The 20,084-nt window shown below is 37.7% G+C and overlaps 1 pseudogene; it reads left to right on the top strand.

The window, feature by feature from the left end:
• Window positions 1-4,132: 4,132 nt before the first annotated feature.
• On the top strand, window positions 4,133-5,326 carry LOC112630608 (annotated as a pseudogene).
• Window positions 5,327-20,084: the final 14,758 nt, after the last annotated feature.

The following is a 20,084-nucleotide window of genomic DNA, read 5'->3' as shown; positions in this document are numbered from 1 at the left end:
ACAGTAAAGGACTTTGAGGAAATTAAGTCTAGTTTCTTCAAAACACATTCTTTTAGTACCCATTACCATCTCTAGCATATTTCCAATATGTACCAAGATCTCTGTTACCTGTTGAGAATATATTAATGATGTACAGATTGTATTAGTAAGAAACTATAGGACATATATAGTTATATGAAGGATACATATAGAGTTTCTCTCTCATGTGTGTGTGTGTATGTGTGTGTGTGTATGTGTATGTGTGTGTATTTTTTTTTAAGAAGAGTTTTAGAAATTCGCCTACATGATGGTGAGGCTAGGGAGCTAGCAAGTTGAAGATCAGCATGGCAGGCTGAAGATTAAGTTAAGTGTTGATGTTACAATTTTTAGTATTAATTCTGAAGGTTGGCAAGCTGGAAAATTAGGGAGCAATTTCTATGTTGCATGAGAATTCCTTCTTTCTCAGTTAGTCTTAGTTTTTGCTCTTAAGGTCTTCAACTGATTGGATGTGGCTCATCCACATTATGGAGGTTAATCTGCTTTATCCAAGGTACCGAATCAGTAACTATTGATTGAAGTGTTAATCATAGCTAAAAATACACATTCACAGCAACATCTAGACTGATCTTTGATCAGACAACTGAATACCATAGCCTAGCCAAGTTGTAACATAAAATTAACCATAAGAGAGAACATTAAAGAAATACTCAGACATTGTTTTAAGGGAACTGACTATCTAATGTTAAGACACAGGTGTGAATAGGTAAGGCAAATACGCAGAATGTTTTTAATAGTGTGAAGTTTATATTGCTGTTCATTGGGCTGTTCTTGTGACTTTTTTCTAGGTAGTTTTGAAATTTACTAACATAACACTTTTAGGGAAAAGAGGTATTATAAGCAAATGCATGCTCTGTATCTGCATACTAACAAGACCAACTAGTCCATTTTATTGGAAATGGGATCAAAGACCAGGAAGTCCTCCCAGAGGAGCTGGGTCTAGCAGGGGAAATAGTTGACTTTTGTGCCAGCAAGTGAAAGTATTAGAAGGCAGTGGGAATGACTTGCTTGACATTTGGTCACGCTGGGTTTTGGAGCCTGAAGCTCCCTGCCCCTAAAGAAAAAGTGACTAGTCTGGGACAGTCAAAATGGAAACATGGCTTACTAAACAAATACATTTTGAACATTGTTCTCCATTTATGAGCTCTATTCTCAGCAGATAGAAGAGGTCCTGGCACATATTAGGATGCCATAAATAATGTTATATGAAATAATTATTTTTATTTCCTATAAGACCTGGTGAAAATAAAGCAAATAGACAAAGTAAAAATAACATCCTTATTCTATGATATTTTTTGGAAAGATGCATAGAGTGGGAACAAGAAAGATGGTAAGTAGGGTTAAAAGAATGTCCCTTGAAAGAAGAAGGCTTACTTCCTTCAGAATCCTTTAACTTTTAAATTGCCAAATTTTATCCTTATCCATCTGATTGAAGCAAATTTTATCATGTAGAAAACCCTCAAATGTATGAACATTCCACAATCTAGGCCTCTGCTCTCAGAGGCTGTGTTTTAAAAAGCATGGAAACCCACATGGAATCTACAATAAATTTTAAATGATGGATCCATGTGGGCATACATGCCTATTGTTGGTGCTCTATGCACTGCATTAATATTATTTGTTTTCATATATTAGGTGTTTCCTTGGGACTGAGATTTCCTGAATTAGGAATAGCATTATAAGAATCTCAAGTGTCAGTAAAAGATGTTTAATCTAGTCACAATTTTTAGAAAGTTAATGCTAATTAGGGTTACATTAAACATCCAGACCCAAAGAAGTCATATTTGAGACATGTCATTTAATAAAGTTATTTGTTAACTACTAAGTTGAAATCTTCTCAGAATAGAGATTAATTGGTAGGAATATGAATTGCATGATGAATCAAACAATACCAGGATTAAAGTATTAATCTCTGAGCAAGGTGGGAAATTATATTGCCAGAGGGGAAGTCTTCTCATTCTAAATTATTTGAGCTTCTTGATAAGCCTGCTGTGATATGAAATCTATTGGTTGCAAATTTCAAAAGTCATGAAGTATATATTTTAAAGAAAGCACAATTTGGCTGGGTGCAGTGGCTCACACCTATAATCCCAGCACTTTGGGAGGCCAAGACGGGTGGATCACTTGAGGTCAGGAGTTTGAGACCAGCCTGGCCAACATGGTGAAACCCCATCTTCACTAAAAATACAAAAATTAGCCAGGCATGGTGGTGTGTGACTGTAGTCCCAGGTTCTTGGGAGGCTGAGGCAAGAGAATCATTTGAACCCAGGAGGTGGAAGTTGCAGTGAGCTGAGATGGCACCACTGCACTTTAGCCTGGGCAACAGAACGAAACTCTGTTAAAAAAAACAAAAAAAAAAAAAAAGAGAGAGAGAGAGAGAGAGAAAGAGAAAAAGAAAGAAAGAAGAAAAAGAAAGAAAGAGAGAGAAAGAAAGAAAAAGAGAGAGAGGGACGGAGGGAGGGAGGGAGGAAGGAAGGAAGGAAAGAAGGAAAGAAGGAAAGAAGGAAGGTAGGAAGGAAGGAAGGAAGGAAGAAGTGAGGGAGGGAGGGAGAGAGAAAGACAGAAAAAAAAGAAAAAGAGAAAAGAAAGAAAGAGAAAGAAAGAAAGAAAGAAAGAAAGAAAGAAAGAAAGAAAGAAAGAAAGAAAGAAAGAAAGAAAGAAAGAAAGGAAGGAAGGAAGGAAGGAAGGAAGGAAGGAAGGAAGGAAGGAAGGAAGGAAGGAAGGAAGGAAGGAAGGAAAGAAAGAAAGAAAGAAAGGAAGGCACAATTTAATCACTTTCTCCTCCAAAAAGCAGGTCTTTTTTTGTAAAATTACCAAACCTCAAACTAATTGTAAGAACGGTAATGTATTTTGGTTATATATAAGCTCTTTTTCTACATACTTTCTAGAGGAATAGATTTTACTTTCACACGTCTCAACATTTGTATTAAAAATGATTCTTTTGCCTCTCAGTGAATGAATAATAGTTATGTTCTGTCACTATGCTTCAGATTTTTCATCCGGAACTGAAATACTCTCCTTCATTGAATTACGAAAGACACTTCATAGAAAAACAAATCAACAAATAAACAAAAAACCCTGATTTACAAATGGTTTGCATTCTTGATTTGTCTGCAAAACTTTTCCTCTTTAGGAGGAGATTTGACATTTTAACACAGTTTTCCATCTCCCATGTACCATGCATACGAAATATTTTGTAAACTTAGGGATGGGCCAGGTAAATATGCCTTAAGAAAAGCTTTTGCTCAATGGCATCAGTGTCAGTGCCCTGTATATTCATGAGCCATTGTCCTTCAGTTGGGAGAGATGGCAGTCCTGCTGTTTCAAAAAGGCAAACTCCCTCCCCCCACACACATCCTAGTCAATGTCTTCTTTTTATATAGCAATTAAAAAACATCAAGGTGTTTAAATTATTATGCTTTTCATTTTGATTCCCAGTTTACATTTCATTGCCCATACTTATTTTTCCCTAGTATTATTTCATTCCTAAGTAAATCTTCCAGGAAAGAATCGGATCGTTCAATGAGTTTTACCGTAGGCAATCAAACAGCTGCTTTATAAGCTGCTCCTTCCAAGCCTTTTGAATGTTGTCAGACATGATCAAATTCATTGTTTGTCATTTCCTGTTTACAACAAAACTAAAATATGGCTTTAAAACCTAGAGACAAACTTCCTTAAGTATAAAATGAACAGAATTAAAATGTATTTTACTCTAAATAATAAAATACTTTCATAAATAAAAATGAAAATTCAAAATTAGGCTGGATAAAAGTTTTATATATCAAAAACAGCACACTATATGGTTGAAGGATACAGACGCGAGAGCCAGGCTAGACAGTTTCAAACACTGGACACGTGTTTGAGAGCCTGAGCTCTCTGATCTTGGGCCAGTTAGAGAGCATCCCTGAGACCCAGTTTTTTCATCTGGGGAATGGAACGGAAATGATGATAGCACCCACCATTGGGTTGTTAAAATAAATCATTTAGGTAATATTTATAAATTATAAATTGTTGAATATCGTTTGATCATGTACGTAAGCATGTGTTTTATGTACACTTTTATTTTACTTTTTTAAATTTCAGAACAGTGAGACTCGCACCGCAGCGGCCGGGAACGCTCGTACGTAGTTCACATGCTCAGTCCTCCTTGGCTGACTCGACACCAACGCGGCCGCAGCATGGTCGCCCCGAGGTAGGTGGTCAACTTTGGACCTGGTACAACCAAGCTGCCACACTCAGTGTTGTTAGAGATGCAAAAGGAATTATTAGAAAACAAAGGAATTGGCATTAGTGTTCTTGAAATGAGTTGCAGGTCGTTAGATTTTGCCAAGATTATTAACAATGCAGAGACTCTTGTGTGGGAATTGCTAGCTGTTCGAGACAACTACGAGGTGATTTTTGTGCAAGGAGGTGGGTCGAGCCAGTTCAGTGCTGTCCCCTTAAAGCTGATTGGCTTGAAAGTAGGAAAGAGTGCAGCCTATATGGTGACAAGAGCTTGGTCAGCTAAGGCTGCAGAAGAAGCCAAGGAATTTGGGACTATAAATATTGTTCACTCTAAATTTGGGAATTATACAAAAATTCCAGATCCAAGCACCTGGAACCTCAACTCGGATGCCTCCTCCGTGTATTATTGCGCAAATGAGACAGTCCACGATGTGGAGTTGGACTTTATAACCCATGTCAAAGGAGCAGTACTAGTTTGTGACATGCCCTCACACTTCCTGTCCAAGCCAGCGGATGTTTCCAAGTTTGGTGTGACTTTTGCTGGTGCCTAGAAGAACGCTGGCTCTGCGGGGGTCACCGTGGTGATTGTCAGTGATGACTAACTGGGGTTTGCCCTCAGAGAGTGTCCCTCGGTCCTGGAATACAAGGTGCAGGCTGGAAACAGCTCCTTGTATAACATGCCTCCATGTTTCAGCATCTACATCATGGGCTTGGTGCTGGAGTGGATTAAAAACAGTGGAGGTGCCGTGGCCATGGAGAAGCTTAGCTCCATCAAATCCAAAATGATTTATGAGATTATTGATAATTCTCAAGGATTCTACGCATGTCCAGTGGAGCCTCAAAATAGAAGCAAGATGGATATTCCATTCTGCATTGGCAATGTCAAAGGAGATGATGCTTTAGAAAAAAGATTTCTCGACAAAGCTCTTGAACTCAATATGTTGTCCATGAAAGGGGATAGGTCTGTGGGAGGCATCCAGGCCTCTCTGTATAATGCTGTCAAGATTGAACATGTTCCAAAGCTGGCCGCCTTCGTGAAAAATTTTTGGATATGCATCAGCTATGAACAGATCCTAACCAGGATATACTCTGTTATTGAAAAACATACAAAGTTTAAAGTAACTTGGGGACAGCTACAAAAAGTTAACAAACACAGTATTTTTCTCAAATGAACATGTTTATTGTAGATTCTTTTTTGAAATAACAACAGCAAAACATCTACAGCTCTGCAAAGCTGGTGTGAACTAATGTTCACCTTAATTCTAACTTGAATTGGAAGCATTTTCAAAAAATTTCTCTTTGCTTTTCTAACAAATTCCAGCTTATTTTGCCTTTGCTGCTACTTTTTTTACTTAGATTTCAAACTGGCCTGTGGATATAATAATGCAAGTTGCAATGAAGCATTTTTGGAATCATGGGAACATGCAGCATAGAGGGTAAATGGGGCCCTCTAGGTGCTGAATCTAGACATCTGTGGGATCTCCTGGGTTCGGCGGCTGTTGATTCAAGGTCAACATTGACCACTGGAGGAGTGGTTTAATAGAACCAGGTAAAAGGCAAACTGTAGATCGATCTTTATACTGTTATTACAAGAGAAGAGACATACTTTATATATATTTATATTAGCAAGGTCTGTTGTTAATACTATATGCTTTATATTCATATGCATTTATATTTCTAATAGTACAGTTATCATTGATACATGTAGAGACTTTTGGAATTTATTAAATCCTTGACCTTGTGCATTATAGCATTCCATTAGCAATACTTGCACCTGCTTCCCAGTCTTCCCTTTCCTCTTTTTAAGCTGTTTTGTGAAAAAGATCTAGAAGTTATTGATTCATTTTTACCATTATTTCTATAGGTAGAAGAGAAAGTTGATTGGTTGGTTGTTTTTTAATTATGCCATTAAACTAAACTCTTCTGTTAAATTACCTTATCCTTTGTTTTCTTGACTGTTTTCTTTGTAATGTTTGATGACGAGAGTGATACTCTGCTGAAAAGTCTTTCCCCTATTGTTTATCTATTGTCACTATTTTATGTTGAATATGTGAAGAACATTAAAGTCCTAAAACATCTAAAAAACATTTCAGAACACTTTCAGCTAGACAGAAATGTTGCAAGGATAGTACAAATTGTTCCCATCCACATCCAGTTTCCAGCATTACTGACATCTTTTATTACAGGGGTTCATTTGCCTCAGCTATTCAGATTGTGTTGGTTTTTACCTAATATGCTTTTTCTATTCCAGGATCTCATTCATGACACCATATTTCATTTATTTATCTTGTCTTCTTTGATACAAGGAATCATCATCAAATACCTCTTTGATGTGTCGTGACAGTTTCTCAGACTTTCCTTGTTTAAGCTGACATGACAATGATAATTCTGAGAAGTACTGGTCAGGTATTTTGTCCTTCAACTGGGGTTTGTCTGATGTTTTTCTCATGATTAGACCAGAGTTAGGGGTTTTTCACAGAAACAAAACATTTGAGGTAAAATGTCATTCTCATTATGTTATCTCAAGGGTACACACTATTGGTGTGACTTACTACTGATATACGGAGCTTGGTCACCTGGCTGAGGTAGTGTTCTTCAGGCTTTTCCACTGTAAAGTGGCTTTACCCCATCCCATCCTTTTCATACCATACCCTATAGAAGAAAGCCATTATACTTACTCTTAAGGGATGGGGGGTTATGCTCTTCCTCTTTGAAACTAAAACATCTACATTAATTATTTGGACTTCTTCTGTACAGGAAATTTGTCTTCTTTCTCACATGTATTATTTATTCAATCATTTATTTATATCAGTATATATACATGAATTTTATTTTATACTTTGGTTACAGTACATTTTTTATTTTGGTGATTAACTTATTCCTTTTTTTTTTTTTTTTTTGCCATTTATTGGTTGACTACTGTGGCCCTTTGACATAACCTTCATCATTTTCTTTCTTTTTTCATTTTTAAAGTACTTTCTTTTTTTATTATTTTTTTGTTTTTTATTTGAGACAGAGTCTATCTCTGTTGCCTAGGCTGGAGTGCAGTGGCACGATCTCGGCTCACTGCAAGCTCCGACTCCCTGGTTCACAACATTCTCCTGCCTCAGCCTCCTGAGTAGCTGGGACTACAGGCTCCTGCCATCACATCCGGCTAATTTTTTCTATTTTTTTAGTAGAGAGGGGTTTCACCGTGTTAGGCAGGATGGTCTCGATCTCCTGACCTCATGATCCTTCCACCTCGACCTCTCAAAGTGCTGTGATTACAGGCGTGAGCCACAGCACCTGGCCCATTTTTAAAGTATTTTCTTGCTTCCTGGCATGAAAAGATACTCCAGGCATCTTGTCCAAATGTGACCATACTGGGGTAATTTGTTAGTGTCATTTTAGTTGGACTTGAATATTCTCTAGGCTGGGGTATGCAATCTCTTCTAAGGAAAAGCACAACAAGATAAAAAGTCAAGAACTTTGGAATCATTCAGTATAGAAATCAAATACTGGCCTGACTATTGCTTACATGACCTTGAGCAAGTTCCCTCTTCTTTTAATCTCAAAATACTATATGCCCTTCCTCACTTTGGAAGCTGTGGTGAGATTTCAAGTTCAATTTGTGAGCTTCTTTACCTAAAATTTTCTTTGAAGAGTAAGTTGAAAGATACCCATGAATTTTAAAATGATTGAAAAGTCAACAAATGCTAAACGTAATTTTAGAGAAATATGAGCCACCAATTCTAATTGAATAATTTAAAAATTGTGACTAAATCCAAAGAAATGATTGGTCTTAACTATATGTTGATGGCATTTTTGTAAACACATAAATAAAAATAAATTATTGGCAGACAAAGTCTACAATACAGAAAGAATGAGTGTATGCCATTAAGGATGATATGACAATTCAGAAAAATTGGAATTTCTGGATCCTACTCCAAGTTCAATGATAAATTGTTGTTTGACCTTGGCTATGTCATTTCTATTCTCTCTTTTAATTTGCTCAGGTGTAAAACAAAGTTAACATATCATCCATTCACATCTCTCTGAATGGGAATTTATGTGTATTTATGAGCTAATGATTGAATGTAATATGAATCACTAAGATGAAGTAATATTCAGAAATGACAGCATTACTTGTTCTTATCATATGTCAGATAAAAATAAGATTTTCTTGTACATTAGTACTCTTTGATGCAAATACTACTTTAATTTACCCGGCATGTTGCTGCTTAAACTTTCTGTCTTCCACAAAGCCTTTATTAACTGGGTTTTTTAAATGATATGTTTTCATTCCTAGAATTGAAACACACCCAATTATTATTTCTCTTTATTATTCCTTTTAATATAATCCAATTCTCAATTTATGGATATTTCAATGTAGTAATACAATATTTCACCTCCACATGCAATTGACAAAGTTCGTATTGAGGAATCAACATTCAACCAGTATTCCATGAGTTCAAAAGACATTGATTGAGACCCATCTAAATAGTTCAATGGCACCATTCTGAGCAGTGAGCTTACTGTGATGAATGAACAGGAGGAAATACCTGCATTAATGATGCTAAAGGGAGTTAGAGAGGGTTAACAAATAAATATCACTATCAGAACATATGTGATGAGGAATGCTGAACTCAGGGAGGAAGAAGCAGGTGAGGAGATCCATTCTGTCAGGTGTGGGTGGAAGCTGACTTTTCTCAGAGGCCTTGGGAGACGAGTGAGGGTGCCCTGAAGATTCTTGGGGGCACCACCTTCCCCAGGAGGTCAGTGCAGGTCCGAGGCCCTGAGGCAAGACTGTGTTGCATAGGTATGAGGACAATCACAGAGGTCGTGAGGACTGAGATGACAAAGAAAAGCTCTTTAAGCCAATTGCAGCAATTTCTATTTCTCCACCATTTCTAAAATGCTTGACCATTCCCCTATGCTGATTTAGTTAGTGCATTTTCTGTTATTTAGTGACACTTATTTCCTGCTTAACAGAATATCTGGCAGAGTAAGCTTTATTCACACGAAATTCTGGAAAAAGAAGTAAAGTAATCAAGAAGGGTTTCAAGATTCAGAAGGCAGGGGAAAAAAAAAAAGCCAAATACTAAATTTAAAAGTTCGTTACTGATCATTAGAAAGCCCTGAATGATTAATACCACAATGTAGATGGAAGACCTAGCACAGTAGTTTGAAGGATAAATGCAAAAATCAGAAAGACAAATAGGAGAGAGACAAAGTGATAGCTTAAAAGCAAGTTAAGATTTAGGAAAATCCTATATCTATATAATTAGAAACAATTTGTTTTTTTTTTTGTTTGTTTGTTTTTTGTTTTTTTTTTTTGAGACGGAGTCTCACTTTGTTGCCCAGGCTGGAGTGCAGTGGCACGATCTAGGCTCACTGCAAGCTCCGCCTCCCTGGTTCACAACATTCTCCTGCCTCAGCCTCCCAAGTAGCTGGGACCACAGGTGCCCGCCACCACGCCTGGCTAGTTTTTTGTATTTTTAGTAGAGATGGGGTTTCACCATGTTAGCCAGGATGGTCTCAATCTCCTGACGTCGTGATCCGCCTGCCTCTGCCTCCCAAAACTTTTATTACAACATATATTTGTGTGTGTATATATATAACATATACATGTGTATATATACATATATATGCACAAAGTATTGTAAAGACAGTTTAATAAATTTCGCAAAATTATATTGAAGTTAAAATAATATACAAATGAATCTTTAAATTTAACATTTTATTTGAGAAGAAAGAATTGTATTTTGAGGCATACATGCAGGCCGAGTATTTTTTTTGTATGTCTAAAGAACAAAAAGAAGGTTAGAGGCGTTCTTAAAAAGATGAAATTTAGGCTGGGCGCGGTGGCTCATGCCTGTAATCCCAGCACTTTGGGAGGCTGAGGCGGGCGGATCACGAGGTCAGCAGATCGAGACCATCCTGGCTAACACGGTGAAACCCCGTCTCTACTAAAACTACAAAAAATTAGCCTGGTGTGATGGCAGGCGCCTGTAGTCCCAGCTACTTGGGAGGCTAAGGCAGGAGAATGGTGTGTACCCGGGAGGCGGAGCTTGCAGTGAGCTGAGATTGCACCACTGTGCTCCAGCCTGGGCAATACAGTGAGACTCCTTCTCAAAAAAAAAAAAAAAAAAAAGTTGAAATTTACATGCAGCCCTAAGAGAAAGTTCACTAGCTAGGACTAAGAGAGCTCTGGGGAATTGCAAGCTCCACTGGTGGGTGACTAGTGGTCAAAATCAGTTCTAGAGTTGTAGCATACTATCCTACCAGCCATAGATCAAACTCGTCTCAGCTTACAACAGGTAATTTTAGCCACTGGATTTTTAGACAATTACATTTCTAAAGCAATGTTATTTTCACTCCTGGCCCCTGGATTCTGATTTAGTTGGTTATAAAAAGAATGACCCAATTCGGATAATCAACTTTCATAGCACACCGCATAAAAAGAAAACTACACCAGCCCTCCTGTGCCTCCTCCCAGACATTACCTACACCAAAATAACCGTCTCCTGAAGTCAAAAATCACAGATACGCTTTTACCGTATGTGGAATTCATATGAATGGAAACATAGGGTATATACCCTTTCGTTCAACATTATGTTTGGGATATTTATGCAGGTTGTTTTGTATAATTATAGTTATTACTATCTGAAAAACTATGTTCCATTAGTGAATGGAGTGCGTTGCACTTATCTGTTCCACTGCTGATCAGCATTTGGCCTGTTTTCTGTGGGAGTTTGGATAATACCGGAGTAAACCTCCTTGTAAATGTGTGTTGGGCATTTACCTAGGAGTGGATTTCCTATGATGTAATATTGGCACGCATGAACCTTTAGTAGATACTGCCAAAATGTTTTCCACTATGGTTGCATAAATTTACCCTCCCACTTACTGTGTTGAGAGTTCCAGCTACTCCACAAAGTTACAGACACCGAGCTTTGTCTAATACATTTCAGCCTTCCAGGTGGGTATGCAGTGTCATAGCCTGTGTGTTTGTTTTAATAGAAGGGGAAGAGTTATTTTTATTATTTGTGTTTGTTTTAAAATATTTTTATATTTTTAACTTGTTTCTTGAATGAATTTTAGACAGAAATAAGTGGCAAAAATAGTACATTTTTCTGTACCCTCACTCAGCGTCTCCAAATTTTCACTTTCTATGCAACCACAACAAAATTACTGTAATCAGGAAATCCACATCAATGGGATACTATTAAGTAGCCTAAAAATCACATCCACATTTCTGATTGTTCACTAATGTCCTTTTCCTGTGCCAGAATCCAATTCAGAAACAACATTGTGCATCATCGTCCTATCTTCACAGCCTCCCCCAACTTGATCCCATTCCTCAGTCTTTCCTTACACTTTTGAAGAGAATTGGCCAGTTATCTTACAGATTGAGCTTCAGTCTGGGCCTTAATAATGTTTCCTCGTGACAAAATTGAGGTTATTAACTTTGGGGCAAGAAAACCACAAAGTAGCATTGCCTCATTCTCAGTACACACGTCACAGTACACACACACGGGTCAGTGACACTGCCTATGGGTCATATCCGTTTGACGCACATGGCTAGGGTGTTGTCCCACAGTTTTCTCCATTGCAAAGTTATTATTTTCCCTTTGTAATTAATAAGTATTTTATGAAGAAATACTTTGAAACTGAAAATTTCCTGCTTCTGATCATTCTTTTGGCCACTAATTTTATAATTCATTCATCAATGAACATACATTGCTTCACAGTCTGATACAGTTAGATGTGGGCCTATTTTCTTCTTCTTTTTTTTTCTTTCTTTCCGTTTTTTTTTTTTTTTTTTTTTGAGACAGAGTCTCGTTCTGTTGCCCAGGCTGGAGTGCAGTGGTGCCATCTTGGCTCACTGCAACCTCCACCTCCCAGGTTCAAGTGATTTTCTTGCCTCAACCTCCTGAGTAGCTGGGATTACAGTCATCCACCACCATGCCCAGCTAATTTTTGTATTTTTAGTAGAGACAGGGTTTCACCATGTTAGCCAGCCTGATCTTGAACTCCTGACCTCAGGTGATCCAACTGCCTCAACCCCCCAAAGTGCTGGGATTACAGGCATGAGCCACTGCATCTGGCCCAGATGTGGGCCTATTTTCTGAAGTTCTCTCTTTGAAATTATTCTTTAAGGTCTGGTGCAACCCCAGGAGGGATCTTCTTAGCTATCTATTTTCCTAGGTCTTTGCTAATTTTGTATCTGGTTTATAGTATAGCTTGTCTTCTCAGAGCTTCCAGCCTCCTTGTAATTGTTTAACACCACAGTCTCCACTGTTTGTAAGAGTACCCTATTTCCTACTTCCCCACATTCTGTTCCAAATGAAGTCAGTTTACTTGAGGAGAGCAATGGAGCTCCCTTCCATTTTGACCCACTCTCCTGGTGCACACAGCTCTGCATCACAGCTCCACAGCAGGGTGCAGGGAGAGTGGCCCACTTTCTCAGCGACACACCTGCTTTGTGAGCTGGTCGCTGTATGAGCGAGGCTGTCTCTTTTCTTCTGGCTTGCTTCTCTTGGCAGGGACTCTGCCCTGTAAATGAGTTAGGGCAAGGGCCAGCAGGGCCCCATTATTCTTGGTCTGCCATGCCTACTGTTGACTTAGGCCCTAGCGGTGGGGGTGTGGAGGAGATATTCCCCCTCCCAGCTGCTCTTGTTTCAAAGTCCCTTTAGCGCAGCTAGTAGGATGAGAAATTTTGGCAGCCTGCTCCTTCTTGTGAGTTACTACAGCCCTCAGCAGGAACCTGGAGGAAAACCTGTGTTTTCTGTGGCGGCTCGCATCCTGTGGGGGGCAGGGGGATACTTCTATAATGCTGGTCTGGGTGTGGGCAGAGATGGAACAGATCCTGGCTTTGATACACTTCATGGATTCACTTCACTAACACTGATACACTTTATTGACATTGATCCTGACATTGATGACAACAACGATTGCAATATTGTTATTTCACAGTTTAGTTTCAAGTATATTTAAATTTAGTTACATATTTTATATTTAGTTTTAAATATTTTAAAACCCTACAGAATAGTATTGTTTAGAACCAATATTTATTAATATTTTACACATGTATTATTTCCATTGTTTTCTTCCTGAATTTCCATGTTTGATCACTGATAATTATTTTTTCTGCTTGTGTATTAATGATTGATTAGGTTTTCTTTCTTTGTAATCATCCTTATTTTGAAGGATTTGTGATTGTGTCCTTACAATACCTTCAGGAAGTCTTCCAGTTTTCATTATGTTGGTTGAAGTTCAGTATGGGTAGTGATGATGACTTTCTTTGTGATCCAGTTTCATAGGAGTAGGATAATTCCTACCTCACTTTCTTCCTTTAATTCCAGTACCAGCAACCTGATGCATGTACAAACAGTGTCAATCAACCACATAGTTTTCTAAAATCTTAAATAGTAATATTTTCTTTTCTCATCATAAATATTTCCAAATATCAGTCTTTTATTTCTATTAAAACATCTCTTTTGGCCTAGCACAGTGGCTTAGGCCTGTAATCCCAGCACTTTGGGAGGTTGAGGTGGGTGGATCTCTTGAGGCTAAGAGTTCAAGACCGGTCTGGACAGCAAAGTGAGCCCCTGTATCTACAAAAAGTAGGAAAATTAGCAAGACATGGTGGTGCACACCTGTAATCCCAGCCACTTGAGAGGCTATGGCAGGGGATTTGCTTGAGCCCAAGATGAGGAGGTTACAGTGAGCAGAGGTCTTGCCATTACATTCCAGCCTAGCTGGGTGACAGAGTGAGACTCTGTAAAAAAAAAAAAAAAGAAGAAGAAGAAGACAGAAAGAAAGAAAAGAAAAGAGAAGAGAAAAGAAAAGAAAAGAGAAGAAAAAGAAAAGAAAACCTTTCCTTTTCCTTCAAAACTTAGTGCCCTCACTAATTAACTGCTACATTTGTATTCATCCTACCTCCCATTATGCAGTTCAGTGGGTCAGATAAGGAATAATATTAATAAAGAGGCCTCTTTTCCAAAATACTTACAGGTAATTTATCAGAAAGACATTACTCATTGTGCCACGGGATATTACTTTCCACTAGTTTTGGGGGGAATTATCCTTCTTCATACCTCCTGTATTTCCCCTCCTCTCTTTTGAATGTAACGACTTATTCAAGTCCCTCCAATATTTAAAGGAGTGCTTTTTATTTTACTCACATTTTTCTTTTCTTTATATTCAATTGTTAGGCAAGTGCTATCTAAAATAACCCACCTGAACTCGTGTTTCCCAACATTCCCTACTCCTGTCCTAATGAACATACTCATGATTCACGCTTCAGTTCAGACACAGACTCCTGAAGGAGACATATGCTCAGTTACTTAATCCTTTTTAACCTTTGGTTCTATTTGTTGTCATAGCATCCTACGGTTACTCCAAACACACCAATTATTATTTTACTATTTTATAGTTTTTCTCCCACTGTGAGTTTTCTGAGGACAGCAATGAGTTTTCTGTATTCGCAGCGCCTCTAAGGTATATGTGTATTTAACATAAAGTAGATACACAATATGTATTGTACGTTTAAGCAAATACTTAATTTGGTGTATACGATATGCACAGTGAGGGGAACACACACGTAAGTGGATTGAAGAGTGTTGGCTAACTACAGAATTTAAATATGATATATTTGAATGTAGAAACTTGCTCTTGAACACATACATTTCTGGTATACGCAAGCAACTTCTCTTTTATAGGGTCCATCTATGGAGAAATCTCATGTTGATCTCTCCCAAATTTCCCACTTTATGATTTTTTTCCCTACATTATACATTTGTCTGGGATGGAATGAAAGAGTTTACATTTTGATTCTAACTTGACAGTTATCTAGTAAAAGCTGTTTATATGTGTATATCATGTTGGTCAAATAAAATCTGCATAGATGGGTTCCTACTGCCATTGCTCTTGTTCTGGTTTTGTAAGTTGTTGCTCCTTGGTTCAATTAGCTCTTAAAATACTGTTTTAAAATAATTGCTAATCACTCAGTATTTTGGGGGTTATTTGGCCACATATATTGCAGTCTGGTTTCTCCAGAAGGAGATGCCAGACACGGAGTTGAGAATTCTACCAGGTGTTAAAGCCTGAGAAAGACAGAGGAGAAAGGAGAACTGAAGGAAGACGTCAATCTGCAATGCAAGGTCAACAAGAGCCTCAGCCAACACGGTAGGACAGTATGGAATGAGTATTGTCCATCAGAAAGACTTGCATTGGATGGAAATGGACAGCCTTTATATCCTGCCTTGCTTGGTTACTTGGATCAGGCTGCGGAAAGGAGGACCTATGCCGGAGGACAGCAGCTCTCTGCAGCTGAGGCAGACCCACAAGAAGCAGATAGCTAGAGTTGTCTGCTGAAGGTGCTGCCCTAGCTAAAGAGCTCATTCCTTATTTTATTTATTTATATATTTTTAGAAATGGGCTTTCACTATGTGGCCCATGTTGACCTCAAACTCCTGATCTCAAGCAATCTTCCCTCTCAGCCTCCTGAATAGCTGGGATTATAGGTACGAGCTGCCATGCCTGGCTCAGCATGTTCTTTATTGAGAGGAAGTGAAAGCAGAGTATCTATTTGTGTCTATAATATGTATGCATGTATGCATGTGCATGTGTATATATAGAGCCAAACAATTCTATGGAGCTAGAGGAAAAAGTGAGGTGATCTCTGTGCTGGTGAGTGAAGTGGGCACAAAGAACATCTTTCAGCTGTGCTTGAGCACCCAGGCCAACTTGCAACTCTCTCTTAATTTTATTCCATTATTGGTTCTATCAGCAGCTTTAGGAGTTTTATATAAATTACTGTGACTTTTAATTTTACATTAACTGATAAAATATAATCCAATCTCATTGTTTTGCTACAGGCAATTGATGATACTGAGCAATAGAACCAGCTTTGTGTTGAGGAATGTAAGTTAAGGATCAATATTGTTGATGCTCTGGCAAGGAAAGCACATCCTGTTTGCAGGATTAGAGTCACTGTTTCAGGAGAGAGTTTCTCATTATTTTTCAATTAACAAGATTTTTGCAAGATTTTCTTTGAGTTTTATGGAGAGGAGGGTTTGTCTGAAAGTAATTGTTTTATTATTTAGGTTTTGGTTGTTAATTCTTTTATTTTTTTCCTTAACTCTCTTATGTTTAGCCCTTGAAGAGATATGTGAAAATTAACTCTTTCTTTAGAGATGATATGGCTTTCATAAACACTCACAAGCATGCCAATGTTAAATGCATCAGGCCTAAAGTTGATGATGCTTAAGTATCTCTAGAAAAAGATACATTCTGGGAACAGTACATTATTGTAATCTCTTGGGGAAAGGTAGCAAAAATCATTTTGCCTCCTAGTTGCTCAGTTAATTTAATAGATTCAGCAACTATCTTTTGTGATATTTTATCAGTATGTCATCTTTTGTGATATTTTATCAGTATGTCAACCATGATACAATTAAAGGTTAAACTCTCATATTCAGGTTTGGTGAGAAGAGAAATCTCAAGCAATCAGATTTATTTTTAAGGCATAATTAACAGAAATGGAATAACTACTATCTAAAGGAAAAAATTGATAACCAGGAACTGTATTATAAGCTAAACTTTCATAATTCCATACAATTCCATATACTGACATACACCTCAAGTCTATGTTCAGGTTCTTTACAGTATGCTATGGTAAGGTTCAGCATAAAGTGATCTTAACAGAACTGTAATCCTGTTGTTTTCTCACAAAAATGCAGCCAATGATGGCTAATTAGAGGAGGCATATTTCCTGTAGTAGAGGAAATAAAAAAAAACAACACTGCATTTGGATAACAGTTCCATATTCCTCTGGGAAACTAAATTCTACAAGAAACAGTAGCAAAATATCTTTTTTTTTTTTTTGAGACGGGGTCTCGCGCTGTGTCACCCAGGCTGGAGTGCAGTGGCGCGATCTCGGCTCACTGCAAGCTCCGCCTCCCAGGTTCACGCCATTCTCCTGCCTCAGCCTCCGAGTAGCTGGGACTACAGGCGCCCGCCACCACGCCCGGCTAGTTTTTTGTATTTTTAGTAGAGACGGGGTTTCACCATGTTAGCCAGGATGGTCTCGATCTCCTGACCTCGTGATCCACCCGCCTCGGCCTCCCAAAGTGCTGGGATTACAGGCTTGAGCCACCGCGCCCGGCCAACAAAATATCTTTAAGAAGATCATATAGCAGCTGTTGTGTTGATTTCTTTTCAATTGAAATATTCATAATACGTTATGCAAATGATCCCAAAAAGCTTCCTGGCCAAAATAGAACTATTAAATCATAATATGCTTCATCTTCAGTTAGATTTACAACAACTACACAAAACAAATTTCACAAATGAATAAAAGCATTTAATAGCTGAGAGTGGTCATTAAACTGAAAGCTAGGTGGTGCAGGGTAAATGTTTAATGAATACAATTTCTTTGAGACATCCTTCCGTCTTCCTGTGTCCTGAGAATTTTTTTGCATATGTAAGCCTCAATGATTTTTGATAGCTACCTCTCTTAAACCCCGTCTCACATCTAATGAATTACCAAGCCATAATAATTTGAATATTAAAATGTATGTCAAATTTTATCCCTGCCTCACTGTTTCAGTTCCTCGTTGTTTATTGCATGTCATTTGAGCCTCTGTCACAGCAATAGCGTATGAGGTTTCCTAGTCTCCACCTCATCCTCCACGTCATTGTGAGGCAACATGTTCTGAGTTGCAAATTGTTTAATGGTCCTTTTATTGCCTCTGTAATTCTATTTCCAGGCTGTCATGGGCTGCACTGTGTCCTTACAATATTCATCTATTGAAGTAGTAACCCCAAGAACCTCAGAATGTGACTATATTTGGAGATAGTGTCTTATAGAGATGAAATGAAATCATATGGGTGCACTCTGATTCAACATGACTGGTGTCTGATTATCTGCACACCAAGGAGAGGGGCCTCAGGAGAAACCAATCTTGATGACACCTTGATCCTGGACTTCTAGCCTCCAGAACTGTGAGAAGTTAAATTTCTGTTGTTAAGCCACCCAGTCTGTGGTAACTTTGTTATGACAGCCCTAGCAAATGAATCCACAGCTGAACTCCAAACTCCTGTGCATGGCTTATGAGCCTGTTTATGGTTAGGTATCTCAGCCTTGTCACTGCTATGCATCATATTTTTCTTTTTTCCCCCTCTTTTTTCATTTCTATACTCTCAAAAGGTGAATTATTTTAATGTTTTCCCATTTATACTTGGTATTGCCATTTTTTGAGATATTCATGGGGTGGCAATGTTTATTCCTAGGCAAACATCTCCTTGACTCTATTTTATGAACTTATCAGATTTTCACCTGTGTAACCCTTCCTAGAGGTAGTGACTGTGCACTGCTTATTCTTGAGTCCTTATTTTGGCTCCTCATTTTGAGACATGGAATTGCTCTGCAAATATAAGTTAAAAGAATAGTTAGAGGAAGGTTTTTTCATCATTGATTAATCATCTCTTGCTTGAGGACTACAATGTTGTCCTCAATATTACTTCAGATGTAACTAACTGGAAGGGGCAGAACTAATTCACACTTTAAGCAAGTGATGTACGTGAACTTACTACGAAATAGTCATAAAACATAGGACAATAAATAGATCATTTTTAATTACTTAAAAATTTTAAAGTCTTATATTAGGAAAGGCATATGAAAAATGTTGGGGTAGGGATTAAGTGTGCAAAGGTGGGAAAATTGTTTTGAAACATTTCCTTAGAAAAAATTTTAAATTGTTTTATTTCATAGAACATAAATAAAATTAGTCCTATTTTTTAGACATATACACAAAGAAAACAACTTAAAGAATAGCATTCTTTAAGTCTACTTGAGTTTATCACTAACGTTTATTCAATTATTTACTTTGAGAACTTGAATGTACCAGCACTAGCCCCAACCTTTCTATTACCACAAAAGCAAATCGATTTATTGTCATTTTCATTCTTCAAATTTTTGCAGAAGATCACTTATTTTCCAAATCATTAAATTCCCTTTGATGGCATTTGTGACATTTTTCCAAGAGAAATGCATGCAATTAAATAAACTTTATTTTAGATAAGTTTTAGATCGCAAGGAAAGGCCGAGAGGCATTCTCATGGGCCCTACACCCAGTTCTCTCAGTTGTTAATATTTTGCCTTAAAGCCTATACTTTAATTCACATTTTCTTGGTTTTTATCTACTATTCTTGCTATATTCCAGGATCCCATCCAAAACACCACATTACATTTGTTCACCATGTCTTAGGTTCCTCTTGGCTGTGACAGTTTTTCAGATTTTTCTTGCTTTTTATGACCGTGACAGTGCTGAGGAGCATTGGTCCACTGTTTTGAAGAATGTCTCTCCCTTTGGCTTTATGTATTTTTCTTTTCATGTTTAAATGTGTTTTATGGTTTTCTGGATGAAGACCACAAATGTGAAGTGCCATTCTCATCACATTTTTCCAGAACACAGGTATCAAGAAAACTACTTACTGGTGATGGTGACCTTGATCCCCTGGCGGAGGTAGGGCTTGTCAGGTTTTGTCCATTGTAAAGCTCCTCTTTTGACCCCTCATTTCTATATCTGTGTTTTTTGAAAGAAAGTCACTATAAACAGGGCTCATTTAAGGAGTGAGAAGTCATGCTCCACCTCTGTGAAGGTATGGAATTGCCAATAATTATTTGGAAATATCCTATACAGAAGATATATCTCTTCTCCCTCATTTATTTCTTCATTCATATCAGTTATTTTTTTTTTTTTTTTTTTTTTTTTNCCCTCATTTATTTCTTCATTCATATCAGTTATTTTTTTTTTTTTTTTTTTTTTTTTTTT

This window comes from Theropithecus gelada, chromosome 8 (assembly GCF_003255815.1).
Source record: "Theropithecus gelada isolate Dixy chromosome 8, Tgel_1.0, whole genome shotgun sequence".
NCBI classification, from domain to species: domain Eukaryota; kingdom Metazoa; phylum Chordata; class Mammalia; order Primates; family Cercopithecidae; genus Theropithecus; species Theropithecus gelada.
This window is presented reverse-complemented; position numbering and strand designations above follow the sequence as displayed.